This window comes from Chelonoidis abingdonii, chromosome 11 (genome assembly GCF_003597395.2).
Source record: "Chelonoidis abingdonii isolate Lonesome George chromosome 11, CheloAbing_2.0, whole genome shotgun sequence".
Lineage (NCBI taxonomy): Eukaryota > Metazoa > Chordata > Testudines > Testudinidae > Chelonoidis > Chelonoidis abingdonii.
Genome location: NC_133779.1, coordinates 32,492,430 through 32,508,508, shown reverse-complemented (window position 1 = coordinate 32,508,508; position 16,079 = coordinate 32,492,430). Strand labels below are relative to the sequence as shown.

The window sequence follows — 16,079 nt, the reverse complement described above, 5'->3', positions numbered from 1 at the left end:
ACTCAGCGAGTGATCTCACAGAGGGCTTGGCTTCACAGCTGTTCCTTGAGTATTGCCCCCAAGCTTGAGTCCTGTCTACACAAAAACACCTTCACTCAAGCACGGTGATGCTCTTAACTCAAGTCATCTGGCCCAAGAAGGGGTCTAGACTGAAACTCAAGTGAATGCAGCTCAGTTGCTAACAGGAGCACTAACAGGCTAGCAGCACATGAATACCCCAATGCTTCCCATCAGCTTATGTTTTCTTGCCGTCTTCTTATTCCCTGCTTCCAGACCAAATCTCATCTATCAATTCATATAGGATGGTTCAGTGTCCGAAAACCATCTTAGCACTTTTCCAGCTCCAGTACAGAACTCGGTCTGACTGGAATGGCAACCAGGACATCTTCCCAGCATGATGCCAGCTGGCCAGAGATGACATCAAGGTCCTGGTGGACTCCTGGTGCTAGACCAGCAAAGACCACAATTTTGGCACCAAGACCCAGAATTCCAAGTGGGCAGAGCAAGGAATCCACCAAGTGGGATCTTAAGGCTGGGAGAAGGAGTCCATAAGAGACACCAAGTGCAAGTCAAGGACCGTAACTCCAGTCCAGTAACTTCCTGCGACTGTGCCTGTTCTACAATAAAACAAGGCAGGTGACTAGATGCACCCCCAAACACAGAGTCCAATTTTATCCTGGATGGGATAAGGACTCTGAGCAGGGTGGTCACTGAACTGTGCATTGAGGACTCCGAATTGGAGTATGAGGATCAGATGCTCACAGCTTCAGGGCCCAGCTCTCTGAACTGTGGCCGGACTCATGGGACTTTCGCAGGGTGGGCATGGAAGCAGAAGAACAGACTGGGATGGAGGAACTGGCATCGCAAACTGGTAAGATGCATGCTATCTTTTATTCTTAGCATGGGAGCTACCACATCAAAAAGACGTTATAACTGTATGGGGGATATTATGTAATGCCAGTTTCAAGTTCAGTACCTTCATTTTCCCTGCCACCCTTTTTCATTCCCCCCAACCTTGCCTGGACATGTGTGATCCAAGATGGTATCCAAGCAGGGAGAAAAACAATCCAAACATGCTATTGGTGATTTATTGCAGCATACACATTTAGCACAGATGCAAAGCAAGGGATAATGAATATAAGCCAAGCAATGCCTGCAAATCAGGAACGAGGTGAGAGAAGAATGCTTGTTCTGGGCATATATAGCTATGTGCTCCTCCCCTTGCATACTGGTATTAGCATTAGGGCTTTTGCAAAGCAGCTAAAACTTTAAAGAACAACAGCAGCCTAGGTATTAAGTCCACTGCAGCCATGTTAAGTCCACAGCACTTCAAGTCTCTTGGTGCAACAGATCCTGCATTTGGCTGTCATGGAGGGAATGGAGATGCATTACTGCAGCACCCCAGCGGTGGTTCTGATCTGCTACATTCTAGATCAACATCCTGTTTATGTTGCCATGGGTTTTAGTCCACTCCTGGGGAATGACACCAGAGAACTTTTCATTCACCAGGAACTCCAGAAGACCAGTTAGGTTTCTGAGCAATGCAGGCTCCACACATACACAACCCCAGCTCATTAGCCCCCTCCAGTCACTAATCTGCCCATCAGTTACAAGTCAACAAAACTGCTCCATAGCATCAATGGATGGTTTTCTACCAGAGGCCTGAGACACTTGTTCCCCTTCCCACTCTAAGATTTCAAGCAAGTTCACATCCCCTTGTACCACTTCAGCCTGAAATTGTGATCAGACCATCATGAGCAACATGCTGCTTCCCTGGGCTGGCCCTGCACACACCCATGCCCTCAAAGGCCAAATTAAAAAAAAATGTAAAGCACTTGCTGTTTTTTTGATGGGAGAAGGACCCTGGTACTCAGTAGGCCATGAGCAGAGAAGTGTAGGCGGGATGACCCCCCGACACCTCATCCAGGAGGCCATTTAGAGCATGCCAGGGGCTGCTGAACTGTGCAGCAAAAGGAAGAAAACTCAGGACGACCTGCTGCAGGAAATGCGGAAGGACTTCACCAGCATGTCAAGCCAGCTGTACAAACTAGCTGATAAACCAGGCAGCAGCAGAGAAGACGCTAGAGAGGGAGGAAAAAATGGTGTCAGTACACCCAGCATGACCAGAGATGAAGGAGCAGGACCACCAACTGCAGAGTGACATGTTGGAGCAACTGCTTGGCATCATGGCCAGCAGGACCCAGAATGCACCTACACTGACTCCTACCCCAGCTGGGGACCTGCCTGCTCCAGTCACCATGTTCTGAAGCCAATGGAGAGTGTCAGGCAGGGGCAGAGCCAGTCACAGCAGCAGTAAATGCATGGACATACACATGGTCAACAGTAGCTGACACAATCCATCCAATGCTTGCACGGGGGCAGGAGAACAGGTACCCACGGCTGATACACACCTGATGGACTCAAAGTGCACTGATGATGCGCTCACACTGATACGCTTCTCCTTTCAAAGCAAGATATTCACACCTTGTGTTCCTCACTCCTCCCCCCGACCCCAGCTAGCCCACTCCCCTGGGAGCACTTTCAGGTTGCCTGTACAGGGCCTACACACCAGTATTATTATCAGTCCATTCCTGGCCAAAGTACTGCCCCTTCTCTCACGGGCTATGCAGTGTGCCTCAGATCAGCCACTGTATTATTAAAGCTGCAGTCCACACTGCTTTATGGGCAGCATGTTTCAAGCACCATCCTGCACCTGCTCAGTGTTCAGTTCAACCTGCTTCTGCTAGGTGCTCTCACACAAGGGTAGGGCTTCATAAGCCAGGGAACAGAGGATGGACTGGGTCTCCCAAAGCAGTGGGCACAGACACCAGATTGATAGCCACATTACTGGGCAGGACCAAAGCCCCACAACTTTGCCGATGCTTCCCACGTAGGTGTCCATGAACCTCCTCTATGGTTACATCTACACTACAAGCTAGGTCTCAGGCGGGTGTGTACTTGGCATGCCACCGCCGCCCATGCTCCTGCAGCTACACTGCTATTTCTACATGCATGAGCTCAATGGATTCAGTGTGAGTATGCATACATGAGTGGGGGAATTATCCCACCAGCAATTCACAGTGCAGCCTATGGTCCTCCAAGGCCTGTGTACTGAGGGAGTAAAACTCTTTCCCATTTGGGTAATCATGTGATTGGGGGAGGGGAGCACAACACTGGGTGCACGTGGGCCATCAATGGCCCAACCAGTGTGAGAAGCCCCATTCACTCAGTTTCAGAGAGAACTGCCACCTTCACCACCCACGGGTGAACCAAAGCAATAACTGCATGGCAACGCTTTGCCACAGCTGAGCCAATGATTAACTTGCCCATGCTGAACTGATTGTTCCAATCTGTAAAATCCGGGGTAACCAGCTTCCAGATGGCAATAGCAACCCGCTTCAGCCCGTCTCATGTGTCTCCTGACACTGAAGGAAGTGACCTTCTTCACATGGAGGTTCTGAGTCCACTGCTAGTCATTCCCGGTGGGCATGGCCACTCTATTCGTGGGCCTGACTCACAGTTGCCAGCCAGCAAAGGGGGATTCATCAGTCATTAAACTGTCAATTGTCCCCACTCCTCTGTCTCAGCATGCCCCCCCTTTGCAAAGCACACCGCTGTGTTCTCATGGTGCCAAGCAGTTGCTGCAATGCCCTCGGTCAGCCTCCTTTTTCACAAACGACAGCTATATGGGTTGCATTAATGCCAGCATATGGCACAGGTCACTGCTCAGAGTAGGAGCCATTCCTTGCCACTGGTTGGAATAAAGGCTGGGGGCAGAAATCTGGAATACATCAAGTCTGGCGGACTATGAACTCTTCCACAATGTGCCCAGAAGACTGACAGGACCTCCCACAGTTCGCTGCAAAAGAATTCAGAGCAGCTCAGCTTACCACAGTGCAAAGAACCAGGGACGTGCCCCCAGAAGCCCTGGCATCACACATGGGTGAGTGCAGCACCAGTGAGCACACAGCAATTTGGCTGTTACTTGCAGAGAGGCTGCTGTCACTCTAGAGGACTCTGCAGCCAAGACATAGCCAGAAGGGGGACATCAATCAAGGGAACCTCCATGCCCTTCAGGCACAGCAAACTGCAGCTGCCATGTGCAGGCTGGATTAATGAATGCTCCTGGAGGAGGCTTTTCACAACCCATTTTTTAAGAGGAGCCATGGAAGGTTCAGCAACAGTGAATCGTCCACGTATCACAATTCGACATTAGGTCACAGTCCTGGAACCTTCCCATTCCAACTGTAAGAGACCTCCTGCCCCCCAGAGTGAATTCCATTGGACAGCAATGAGACCCCATGTAGGAAAAGCTGATCATTCCCACCCTGTGGGGCAGGTGGTATCCCAGAGCCCCCAGTCTGTACCCTCCACCTTATTCTGTGTGTGATGCTCTTAGAAGAAACACAGACTCCCAAACAGCCCCAAGAATCGCAGAAGGCCTAAACACAGACCGTTGATTCTTATTCTAAATACGTTGCCTGAGTCCCTCTGATATAAAAAGGGTTTGAAACTTGTTGGGAAGGGGCTGGTTCCAAGGCCTAGCACCTTAGGCGGGTGGATGTTTTATAGCACCCCGCCCGCCCAAGATTCCAACAGTCCCGTCCCCTGTGATCTGTAACAGAGAGCATAGAGGGAAGGGAGCTGTTCAGAAAGGTAGCCAGGAAGTAGGCCATTACATCCACATCCACACTGGCAGTCAGCCACGTGACACTAGGTAGGCAGAATCCCTGCAACCTGACAGTACCCATGCTGCCCCCGCATGCACTTGCTGCAGGGAACAGACGAGCAGACAAGTGCCGCAGTGGCACTGCGATGTTGCCTAAGATGGGGAGAAGCTGCCTTTCCCTTCCTTGGAAAGGCACTCAGACCGAGGGATGACTAGCTCTTAACCAGCCTGATCACACAGTTGCTGCTTGGCTGCATTCTTGCAACGGCATGAATCTGCTCTGACCATGAGACACCGAAGTCTTCTCACTGCAGCCAGACACTGCTCTCCCAATGAAGCGACTCCTGAGAGAGAGGATGGTCTCATGACTTAGGCCCTGTTCTGAGACTCAGGAGAGCTGGGTTCCATTGCTGGCTCTGCCACTGGCCCCCTGGATGTGGCTTCCCCAAGGTCAATCTCTCGGACAGGGATAACACACCCTTCCTCCCACCCATCATCTCACCTATTTATACTTTCAGATCAGTGGGCCAAGGACTGTCTTGCTACATGGACCCCTCCACCTTAAAAGGACCACCTCTAGATGCTACCGTAACACAGTCAACAGGTGATCCAACCGCTTCCAGATTTCCACCCATGGCCGCCATGGTGTAAAAAGTGCTGGTTCGCCTGTTTTACCTTATGTGAACTCCCAGGAGGGCCAGAAGAATGTTCCATGGGGAATCCGCACTGTGCCTATTAACCCACCATCTCGATCATATGCTCAGGAGACTGAGTCAATAACTATCTCCTCCCTTCCCTCTTCTGGAGGCTACTGTGGAGATGGGCTATTACGCCACCTCACCTGTCTAACATTACCAGTGGGTTTCAGGGCATTGCCACCAGAGGGCTGACACTGCTGAGGAATGACTTTCCCAAGGCAGCCAGGTTTGCATGAGCCCTTCAGACAACACAGCCCTGACCCACTACAGTTCTCTCCTGGTCCGGGGAAAAGAACATTTCCTCCCATCTGTATTGCAATTTTACAGCAGGCAAAGATGCCTGGGCACAGAGGAGAGAGTTGTTTTTACACATTTCTAGACAGCACACAGATAGCATTCATTCAGAGACTTTCCCCCTTCTCAAGTCAATGTCACATCATGCAGACACCACAACCTAAAAGCCATTGACTTTCTGTCAAGAGAACATGGAGAAAGGCAGTCGCTCGTTTCTATCCCCCTTGCTCCTTTGCTCTCCACCGCTGCAGTGCTCTAGCCGGTTAGATGCCAGCTCACTGCTCTGCCCTGCCCTGTGGGAGAACCCAGAACAGCAAATGGACCAGAGCAGAGGAAAAGGTTTTGCAGCCTAACATGAAATCAATAGAGCTGTCTAGCAGGAGAAAGCACATGCAGGGCAACCTGAAAAAATGGACAAGCATCTCTCAGGAATGAAAACCTGTGGTCTGGTTGCTTCGAGATTTCTGGGGCAGGTACAGCCATCTTCTCCACTACCAGGGGCAACCTGCGTGCCAGGAAGGGGATGGGTAATAGCTTCTACAAGAAACGTCCAAGAGAGCCCGGCACACCCACACTGGTACAAAAACCATGCCCATTACCACCTCTTCTAGGCAATGACTGTCTTGCTATGTTTGCACAGACCCAAGCACAATGGGGCCCTGGCCTCCAGGTATGCCACAGTACAAAGAGCAAATCATAATGTAAAAAAAAAAAAATTACAGGCTCAAATAGCAGAAGTCACTGAGTCCTTTGGTTCTGCCTCCCATCCAGAAGAGTAATTCTGCTTTCATCTTTTCCCCTGACTGCCCAGAATGTACCCCAGCAGTGCTAGCTAACAAGCAGGCCCAGCACAGGGAGTCCCAGGTTGTAATCTCAGCTTTGACGCTGATTCACTGACTTTGGACAAGGCTTGTCCTCCCTCTATGCCTCAATTTCCTTCCACCAGTAAAATGAGGTGGGATTTATTCACTACCCAGAGAGGTTGGGGTTTACTTGGTTGTGTAGTGCTTTGAGACCCTCAGATGGAAGGCGCTGAGCATTTATGCTGTATTGCAGTAGGCCTGAGACTGGGGCTTCATTGTGCTGGGTGCTGTACATACAGCAACAGACCCCACCCCAAAGAGATTACAGTCTAAACTGATCAGTATAATCCCCCTTTAGAGATTGGCAGAGGAGACCCAGAGAGACCATGGCTCCAACGCAGCCAAGAACCTTCAAGTTATGCATATGCTTCAGCACCGGCCTTGATCAGAGTTTAAGAGATGTGCCCATGGTCACACAGGGAAGATGCAGCAGAGCCAGACCTACCAAGTCCCAGTCCTAGCATCTCTTTCTGTAAAGAGAATGGATGCAACTTGAGACATCTTTGGCGGTGTGGCGGACACTTGACGTTTCCACCAGGTGACCTGGTCTGGTTTTACACTGTCAACTGTAGAAGGCTGGGGCAGCTTCACTTTGCTGAGACAAAAGTTTCATTCTGAAAGTATGCATGATCGCTTCCCTTCCTTTTTAGCAATGAGCTGCTTGGAGACCTGCCTATTTCCCTATTTCCCCTTCAACGGCCTTGAGATCTAAAAGCAAGGGAAAACTTGGGGCTGGGAGTGTGGAGACAAGGAATCGCTCCCCTTTAGGTTTCAGAGTAGCAGCCGTGTTAGCCTGTATCTGCAAAAAGAACAAGAGTACTCGGTATGCCAAATTCCTCATTCTGAAGCTCTGGAATTACTTCCTTCCTGGAAATGATTTGTATGGGAATAGGTTTCACTCCTGTCCCCAGCTCACACATTCCTGCTCCTTCTCCCAGTCAAAAAGGTATCTCCACCACCATCATCCTTCTCAGAGCAGCCAAATCTCAGGTCACAAACAAGGAGCTACAAGGATAAATAAGCAGAGACCACCAAACAATTGCCCTTTGGAATAAAGGAAAAGGTGAACAGGGACATTCTGTGGCATTGTAGGACAGTCTTCAGAGTTTATGTGCAACTGTCAGTGCATCTTCAGAGAGACATGAATGACACGTATCTGCTCCCCTCCCCATTACCAGAGTACCCAGTGCCTCACAACAATCATGTGGTAGGGCCACGCTCTTATCTTTATCTTACAGCTAGGGAACCAAGGCACGGAGGCTAAGAGAGTTACCTACAATCACACAGGAAGTCTACATTGGACATGGACTTGAACCCAGACTAATGCTCTAATCATTGGGCCATCCTTCCTCATTATGGAGGGAAGAAAGCTGGTCTATGCTTAATTTAAAGGGGGTCCAGAAGCCTTGGTTCCAACTCTGGTTTTGCTACAAATGCCAAACAGCCCCTTCATTTCGCTAGCTTCAGTTTCTGCATCTACCAGAGTAGGTATTCCAGTGGTGGTGAGACACGTGAACATGCGGATATCCTCAAACAGAAGCACTGGGGTGCAGCACACTATGTATCTTTTTAAAAAAACCAATTCTTTACATTGTTTGCAATTAGCTCTTCCAACATTTGCCCAGACAGAGCTGCAGCCATGTTAGTCTGAGGATATCAGAGGGGAGGGAATATCTTTTATTGGACCAATTTTGAGCTTACACAGATCTCTTCTTCAAGTCTGGGAAATATACTCAAGACTATTCCAGATAAATACAAGGTGAAACAGATTGTTCATCATAAGTACCGTATATACTCGTTCATAAGCCAAATATTTTTGGTAAAAAAGTGATGCATCAAAGAGCAGGGGTTGGCTTATAAACGGGTCTACACCAAAATTTGATGATTTTAAACTTGTTGGACTCCTTGAATTGAATATCTAATGCATTGTCATTTTGTTTACCTGGAGCATCTGCAGGCATGGAGCCCCTCAGCTCCCCGTGGCAGCGGTTTGCCGTTCCCAGCCAATGGGTGCTGCAGGAAGTGACACAGAGCTGAGGGGCTCCGTGCCTGCAAACACTCCAAGTAAACAAAATGTCCCGACCCGCCAGCGGCTTAACCTGATGGGCCAGGAGCCAAAGTTTGCCAACCCCTGAAATACAGGGCTGGCTTATGAAAGGGTCATACAGTTTTTGCTATTTTTACCTAACCATCTTGGGGGGTTGGCTTATAAATGAATGGGCTAATGAACGCGCATATACGGTAGTTAACACATTTTAAGGGACCATATTCCAGTGGACCCACAGACCAGAACACAACAATTCAAAGCAGTACCAGACCCTGCTAAAACCTGCAGACATATCTCCATTGCTCAAAAGGCCCCACCAACATGCTTTTCAAGATCCACAGGTCCTACACATGCCTATCACAACATGTGGTGTACCTTATCCAGTGCACCAAATGCTCAATAACAATTGTGTGGGTGAAATGAGACAATCACCAACCACACTCTTGAATGAGCTCACACCAAATAAGTGATAAGACAAAAACACCATGTCACCCTTTTCATGACATGATCACTCCACATATGACTTCTTAGTCCGCATCCTCAAAGGAAATCTGCACACCTTCAAAAGGCAAGCCTGAGAGCTTAAATTCATAATTTTGCTAGACACTAAAAATCATGGACTGAACAGAGACTGCATTTATTGCTTATTACAATAATCTACAACCCACTACCCCATCCCCACGACTGGAGAGATGTTAATGGGCCTCTTTACCTTGAATGGTCCCTTGAAATATGTGTGAACTACTTATGCTAAGCAATCTGTTCCAGCTTATAATAGCTGTGACATTCTGAGTACATTTCCCAGACCACAAGAAGTGCTCTGCATAAGCTCAAAAGCTTCTCTCTCTTTCTCACCAACAGAAGAAAAGATATTGGAGAGGCAAGGTGGGTGAAGTAATATTTGCCCAGACATTAGGAGGGCATTTTCCAGTCAATACATGTTTAGCTGGAAAGTCCAGTTTTCCAGGTATTTTTTTCTCTGCGCTTTACATTTTTTGTATTAGGTTACATGCTACTTTGAGTGTGAAACTAAGTCAGAGCAGCACAAAGTCAGCCAACAGAAGCACACCAATCAGGAGAGCAGGGAGTGTGTTTACTGATTGTCCACCTTATGACTAATGTTTCCACAAACCCTGGCAGCGGATCTAGGGTAACCCCATTTGTTTCTCCATATACCTTCAATTGCTTGGGGACAAATCCTGATGACCTTATATACAAGGTCATCCCTTTGAAGTCAGTGGGACTACTTGTGTGAATGAAATGCACAGGAGTCAGCCCATGGTGTACAGATCAATTCTCATTTTACTAAAATCACTTACATACTGATAATAGGCAAATTTACAACCTATATCCCTCTATTTCCTAGGTCCTTACTCTTCTGATCTTGTCATCCAAGTGACTTCAACCAATACATACCAACCTTCCACTAGTAAACAGAAATAAATATGAAACATGGATTTTTTGGCTCAGTTACTCATGTTTTTAATTCAGTCTATTTCTTCTGCCCTTGTGAACAGGATGCAACTCCCTTGGCTTCCTCTTTCATTATACATCCGATTTAAGGGCTTGAACTTGCCAACGCTCATTACAGATACAGACTAAGATTACACAAAGTGACTCATGATTTTGGGTGCCCAACAAGACACACCTTAAAGGGGCCTCAATTTTTAACAAAGTGCTGAGCTACCTGCCATCAGGAAATCAAAATCTTTCAGGCTGGGAACCCTCCAAGGACTGAAGTACTTAATCTGGACTGCAGCGCTTAGTACCATGGGAAAACCCTTTGATTTAATGGATGCTGTGTGTGGTATTGAGCACCACACCTGGTTTTAGGAGTCTGTAGAGCATGACCCTGATTTTCTTCTCTGCAATTTGTCATCTTATCTACACATGTGCCCTCTCAATCACCATTCTGTTTCTGGTTTCAGTACCTGCATTCAGTACTCTACCAGTTCCAAGCAGTGGTGAAGTCCTTTAATTCATAAGGGGAATGCCGAGCAATCAACAAGAACAGGAGTCACACGTGCAGCTCTTACCATACTTCCCTTCATGCATCACAATTTCAGAAAGAGATCTGGGCCGGCTATGACCCTCTGTTCCACACTTTTCAAAGATGTGCTTAATTCAACAAGCTCGGCGCAAAGAAGTTTCTGTGGTTTGGTTCATATACATATGCATATGCATGCTCTCAATTTTGCTTTACATGAACCCCACAAAATATAGTCCTAGCAAAACTCAGCAGAAACTGCCAAGTATCACCAAATAAAGTAAGATTAGAAGTCGAGTCAGCTAGGCCCCAGAGGCTCATAAATCTAAACAGGTTCTTCTATGGCCCTCATCATTAGCATCTAAGCACCCCTTCTAGGGAAGCATTATCCCCATTTTACAGACAGGAAACTGAAGCACAGATTATGTGATTTGACCAAGGTCACCCAAGAAGGCTGTGACAGAGCCAGGAATTGAACCCAGAGTTAATTTTATTTTATTCACACACAGAGACCTTGCCCAAGGTCACACAAAGGATTCTATGACAGAGCTGGAAATTAAACCCAGTTTCCAGTCCAGCACCCTATCAGCTAAACCATCCTTCCCCATCTGTCGTGAACTGCTGTAATCCTCAATTCAGAGAGGCCCTAGTAAATCTCATATGTAGTGTTGTTATAGCTGTATTGGTCCCAAGATATTAGAGAGATAAGGTGGGTAAGGCCATGTCTTTTACTGGACCAACTTCCGTTGGTGAGAGACACACTTTTGAGCTTACGCGGAGCTCTTCTTCACGTGTGGGAAAGGTACTCCAAGCATCACAGCTAAATACTAGGTGGAAGAGATTGTTTTGCATAGGTAGTTAGCATAGGTTCTAACAGACCATTCAAGGTGGAGTGGTCCATTAACACCTCTGCAGTAATATAAGACAATAAAGGGGGGATTAGTGAGTTACAGATTGTTGTAATAAACCGTAAATCCAATGTCTCTGTTCAGCTTAGAGACTAACAAATTCTCTAAGGTACCACAAGTACTCCTGTTCCTTTTGCAGATACTGACTAACACGGCTGCTACTCTGAAATCTGTTCAGCTTGTGATTTTTACTGTCTAGCAGAGTGATGAATTTAGACACTCAGCTCATCTTTTGAAAGCATTGTGCAGGTTTCAGTTGAGGATAGGGACTGACAAGTCAGATATGGAGTGACTGCTTTGTGAACTGTCCATCCACAGGGTGATACGGCTTTTTTTGTCTTATTTTCTTGTGCAAGTTCATTCGAGAGCGTAGTGATTGTCTGGTTTCACCCACAGAGCTCTTACAGGGGCATTTAGTGCACTGGATGAGGCACACCACATGTTGTGACAGGGGGGCAGGATAACTCAGTGGTTTGAGCACTGGCCTGTTAAACCCAGAGTTGTGAGATTAATCCTTGAGGGGGCCACTTAGGGATCTGCTGCAAAAATCAGTACTTGGTCCTGCTAGTGAAGGCAGGTGGCTGGACTCAATGACCCTTCAAGGTCCCTTCCAGTTCTAGGAGATAGGTATATCTCCAATTAATATAACATGTAGGACTGATGAATCTTGATGTGTGTTGGGCTGGGGGGTGTTGATCATCTTAGCAGTGAAGATCTCTCTGCAGGTTTTTCATCTGTTGTTCTGGCAGGGTCTGGTGCCACTTTGCCAGGGCCATCCCTTAGGATTTATGGTGCTCTAGGCAGGATTATTAAACTGGTGCCCCTGTGCCTGACTTGCTCTTAGCAACACAAACATAAGCTTACACTATTGGAAAACTTGCCACATGCATATTATTAAAACCATTTAACTTAATTAAGCACACTGTAATGCTGATGGACAGCCCTAAAGCGGTAGCAGCTACAGAAAAAATTCTGATTTGACAGAATGAGTGCAAATGAATATAATTTTTAAATTTGTCAACATTTTATTGAATTTCTATGGAGAGGTTATTGAAACAAAGATTTGTTTTTAAATTGAAAGCAAATCTTTCTGACTTTTTTTGGCTGCAAAATCAATAATGTCATCCGTATGACAAAGACAAAGTGATGTTTGTGTTCGACTGCAAAAATAGCAAGACCATTAAGTGTTCCTGAACTATTGACACGGAGATGTTTTTTAAATGAGCTCGTTTTGAGAACTCCGTTCTCCTGATGTTACTATGTCGGAATTGTCAGTAGTAAATACGAGTGGCAATGTACACATTAGGTATATATATCTCAACGAAGTCTTGCTGCCATGAATAAACTATCAATGTCCCACATTGATTTTGGCATGTGGCATACATGGATGAGTGTACTCAATTCTTGTACAGTTCAGTCACTTTAAATCAAAGTAATCTACGTGCTCAGGAAGCTCTCTAGGTTCTTGCACTTGTCATTAGTTGCTCTCTTGTTCCTATTTCCGTTGAATTTTAGTCCTTTCACTCAGCCTGCATACCAGCTGAGTAAATGGAACCCAGGAGGACCAGTGGGTTGAGAGGCTCAGGCCCACGGGTCCAGCTGCCGGTCTGCGTAGCCCACTGCCAGCCGGGTTCTTGGTGGGTCCCCAGGCCAGCAGGAGCTGCTGGTGGGGCCAGTACCAAAACACCCCAGCTGGCAATGGAGCAGTAGCCGGAACCCACGAGCATCAAAAATCGCTAGCATGCCACTTTTGGCACGTGTGCTGTAGGTTGCCGACTTCCCCTGCTCTATAATTCACCGTGGTCTCTTACCCAGAACGGGTGTTGCCAATACCTCGGGGTTAGCAGAATGTACAGCGAGGTTACAACCGCAGCAAAAGATTGCCCGAAATAGTGGCGGCCAGAGGACCCGGGTATTGGAGTAGCAGGTGGAGACCGGTGCAATGGCAGACACCCCGAGTCCCAGGGAGAGCAGGGCCGGGCAGTTTGGCTGGCACCGAGTTCTGGCGGTCAGCAGGGAGCTGGCAGCCTGAACCCGTGTCTGTGTGGGCTGCAGTCGAGTACAGAAGAGAGGGGCTGGCAAGTGGGCTGTGCACTGAGCCTGCCCCTCATCCCCCCCCCCGCTCCCCCGGGGAGCCGGCAGCCCGAACCCCAGTCCTAGCCCCAGGAGAGCTAAGCGGGCGGTGGGGCATCCATCACACTATAGGAAATTTAAACAAATCCCTGAAATATATTTTTTGGGGGGGGGGGGAGTTTATGACGTTCACAATTTAAGTGAAAGGGTTTGCGGGGCTGTTAAGTTGGGAACCCCTGCTCTATACATAGTAAGGAGATGACACATATTACAGTGCTGGAGGCGTCTATTTAGGTCACTAACAGGGTATAGGGAAGTTCAATCAACATTTTGTTTCTTCTTGATGAAAATGGCCCACTCTCTTTCCCATAACCAATTTTCACAAATACTGCAACAACTTAAATTTTCGTTTTTGGTCAGATATGATTTTGTTTTTTTTAATTGAAATTGAATTCAGGATTGTTAGCAAGCATTTCTGGCAAACAAATTTGTTAAATGACAACTAAAGGCCACACAGCATTGCTTTCATGCTTGGCTCACCCCCTCAGCCCTGCTGGTCAACAGCTGAGTAGAGGAGAGATAGGTGGAAACAAGGACCCAAAATCCACCTCTTGGGGTGAGAGTGGCAACATGTAGCAGCAACCTCAGCGTCTGATCACAACGCCAATGCACCATGCCAGTCCAATGGACCATGGTGAAGTTAGCACAGTACTCGACCTCAGGGAACAGGGCACCCATGGAGCCACGCAGCTCCACCTGCCCTGTTCAGCTCCGCCTGGCGGAGAGATTGCTCTGCCACTAGGGTGATCCAGATCAGATTCCTGATTTTATAGGGCCTGCTGATATTTGGGGTTTGTCTTATATAGACCAGCGAGGCCCTATTAAACAAGAAAAACAAAAGGAACCCCCCCCCCCAAAGAAAAGGGGGAAAAAACAAAAACCTGTTTTTTGTTCCCCCCCCCCCCTAAAATTTAAAAAGGTGGGCAAAACCCAAAAATCCTTGGCTCACCCTACCTTCCAACTCCGTCCTGATTTTTGCACAGGACATATCACTCGAAATGCTATCCTAACCCAAACCACGTCCCTTGGGACCCATTCAAGCCTGGCCTGCCAGGAAGGTGAGGTACTCCCTTTTCATTCCTCAGGGTGCAGCCAAGGACAGGAGGGGGAAGAGAGGGGTGCTCCATGAGGAGAGGGAGAAAGGAGGGGTGCTCCATGGGGGCAGGGGGAAGAATGGAATGATTTATGGGGGACAACAAAGCGATACTGCCGAGCCTGCGGAATGCTGCCTCCATGGGAAAAGAGTCACACCAAGGTGAGCTCCTTCTCACCAGCGACTCCAGCAGCCAATCCCCCTCCCCAGTGTGCGCATTCGACTTGCTCTAGGACCAGCAGCCAATGCTCTTCATGCCTCCACTGCTTCCATTGGCAGAGCATGCCCCCAGACCTAGGGTGCCCGTAAGGGGCTGCCTAATTCTCAAACTAAGCCGGCCCTGGCACTTTGCCGATGGTGTTCCTGGTCTGTGAGGAGTTTGCTTCTTTGATGATCAGCTTGGAGAATCCTGAATGGGTCTGTTAGCTAACCAGGGGTGAGCAACCTTTAGCAGTGGTTGCCGAGTCTTCATGTATAACACTCTAATTTAAGGCTCACGTGCCGGCTAACACATTTGAACGTTTTTTGTAAGAAGTCGCTGTACAGGTCTATAATATATAATCAAAACTAGTTATTATAGCTACAAGGTTTAAAATGTTCAGAAGCTTACTTAAATTTAAATTAAAATGCAGATCTTATTAGTTTAGTGTGAAGTCGGCCCTGCTTTTCTTGCTAGTTTTCCAATGTTCTGGTGGCAATCTATTGATACTTAAGCTGCCAAACAGGCTTCTGAGTTATAACATTGATAACACGCTGGGCAGAGGTTCAGCGGTTGGAACTCCAGATTAGCACTTAGGTGAGTGGGAGCCTTGGCAGTGGGTAGAGCTGAAGCAGCGGCCATAGCCTGGACCCTGGCCTGGCATGGGCCTGAGCTGGAAGCCAACTGACAAGGCTTGAGTGGGCCTGCGAGGGCCCCTGGCTGGCAAGGGGCCAGCAGCCAGAACCTCCAGAGCAGCAGGCAGGCTAACCTGCTCAACCCGCTGTGCGTCTGGTTTCAACCACCGCTCTGCCAGCTGGGGGTCTCAGCCCGCTGCCAGCCGGGTTCCTTCCTAGGCCACAGCGAGGTCTGAGTGGCCCCTGGCTGGCAAGGGGCCAGCAGTGGAACCCAGAAGCGGTAAGGCTGAGTCAGCTCCAGCTTGCTGCGCTCTGGGGTTCCACCACGGGTTCCTGCAGCTGGGGTCTCAGCCCGTGCCAGCCGGGTTTTCCATCCCCCAGGCCAGCAGCTGGCGCTGAGTGGGACCGGCAGCAGGAACACGGCTGGCAGGAGCCGGCAGCGGAAACCCCCAGAGCGGTGTCGGGCTGAGCAGCTCAGCCTGTCATCGCTCTGGGGTTTCGGCTGCCAGCTCCTTGCCAGCTGGGGTCTCAGCCCGCCACCAGCCTGGGGTTC

General features: G+C 48.3%; 1 protein-coding gene across 3 annotated transcripts in view; it reads right to left on the bottom strand.

Annotated features, from left to right (window-relative positions):
• The window catches only part of CSNK1G2 (casein kinase 1 gamma 2), an 89,185-nt gene that overhangs the window by 63,738 nt on the left and 9,368 nt on the right, over positions 1 to 16,079 (bottom strand). For 2 of the 3 annotated variants that reach the window (XM_075070849.1, XM_075070850.1), the window contains exon 2: positions 1,994 to 2,081. The exons of the other annotated variant lie outside the window; for it this stretch is intronic. The gene's annotated coding sequence lies outside the window, so the exon portion shown is untranslated. The remainder of the gene's footprint in view (positions 1 to 1,993; positions 2,082 to 16,079) is intronic. 3 annotated transcript variants of the gene reach the window in all.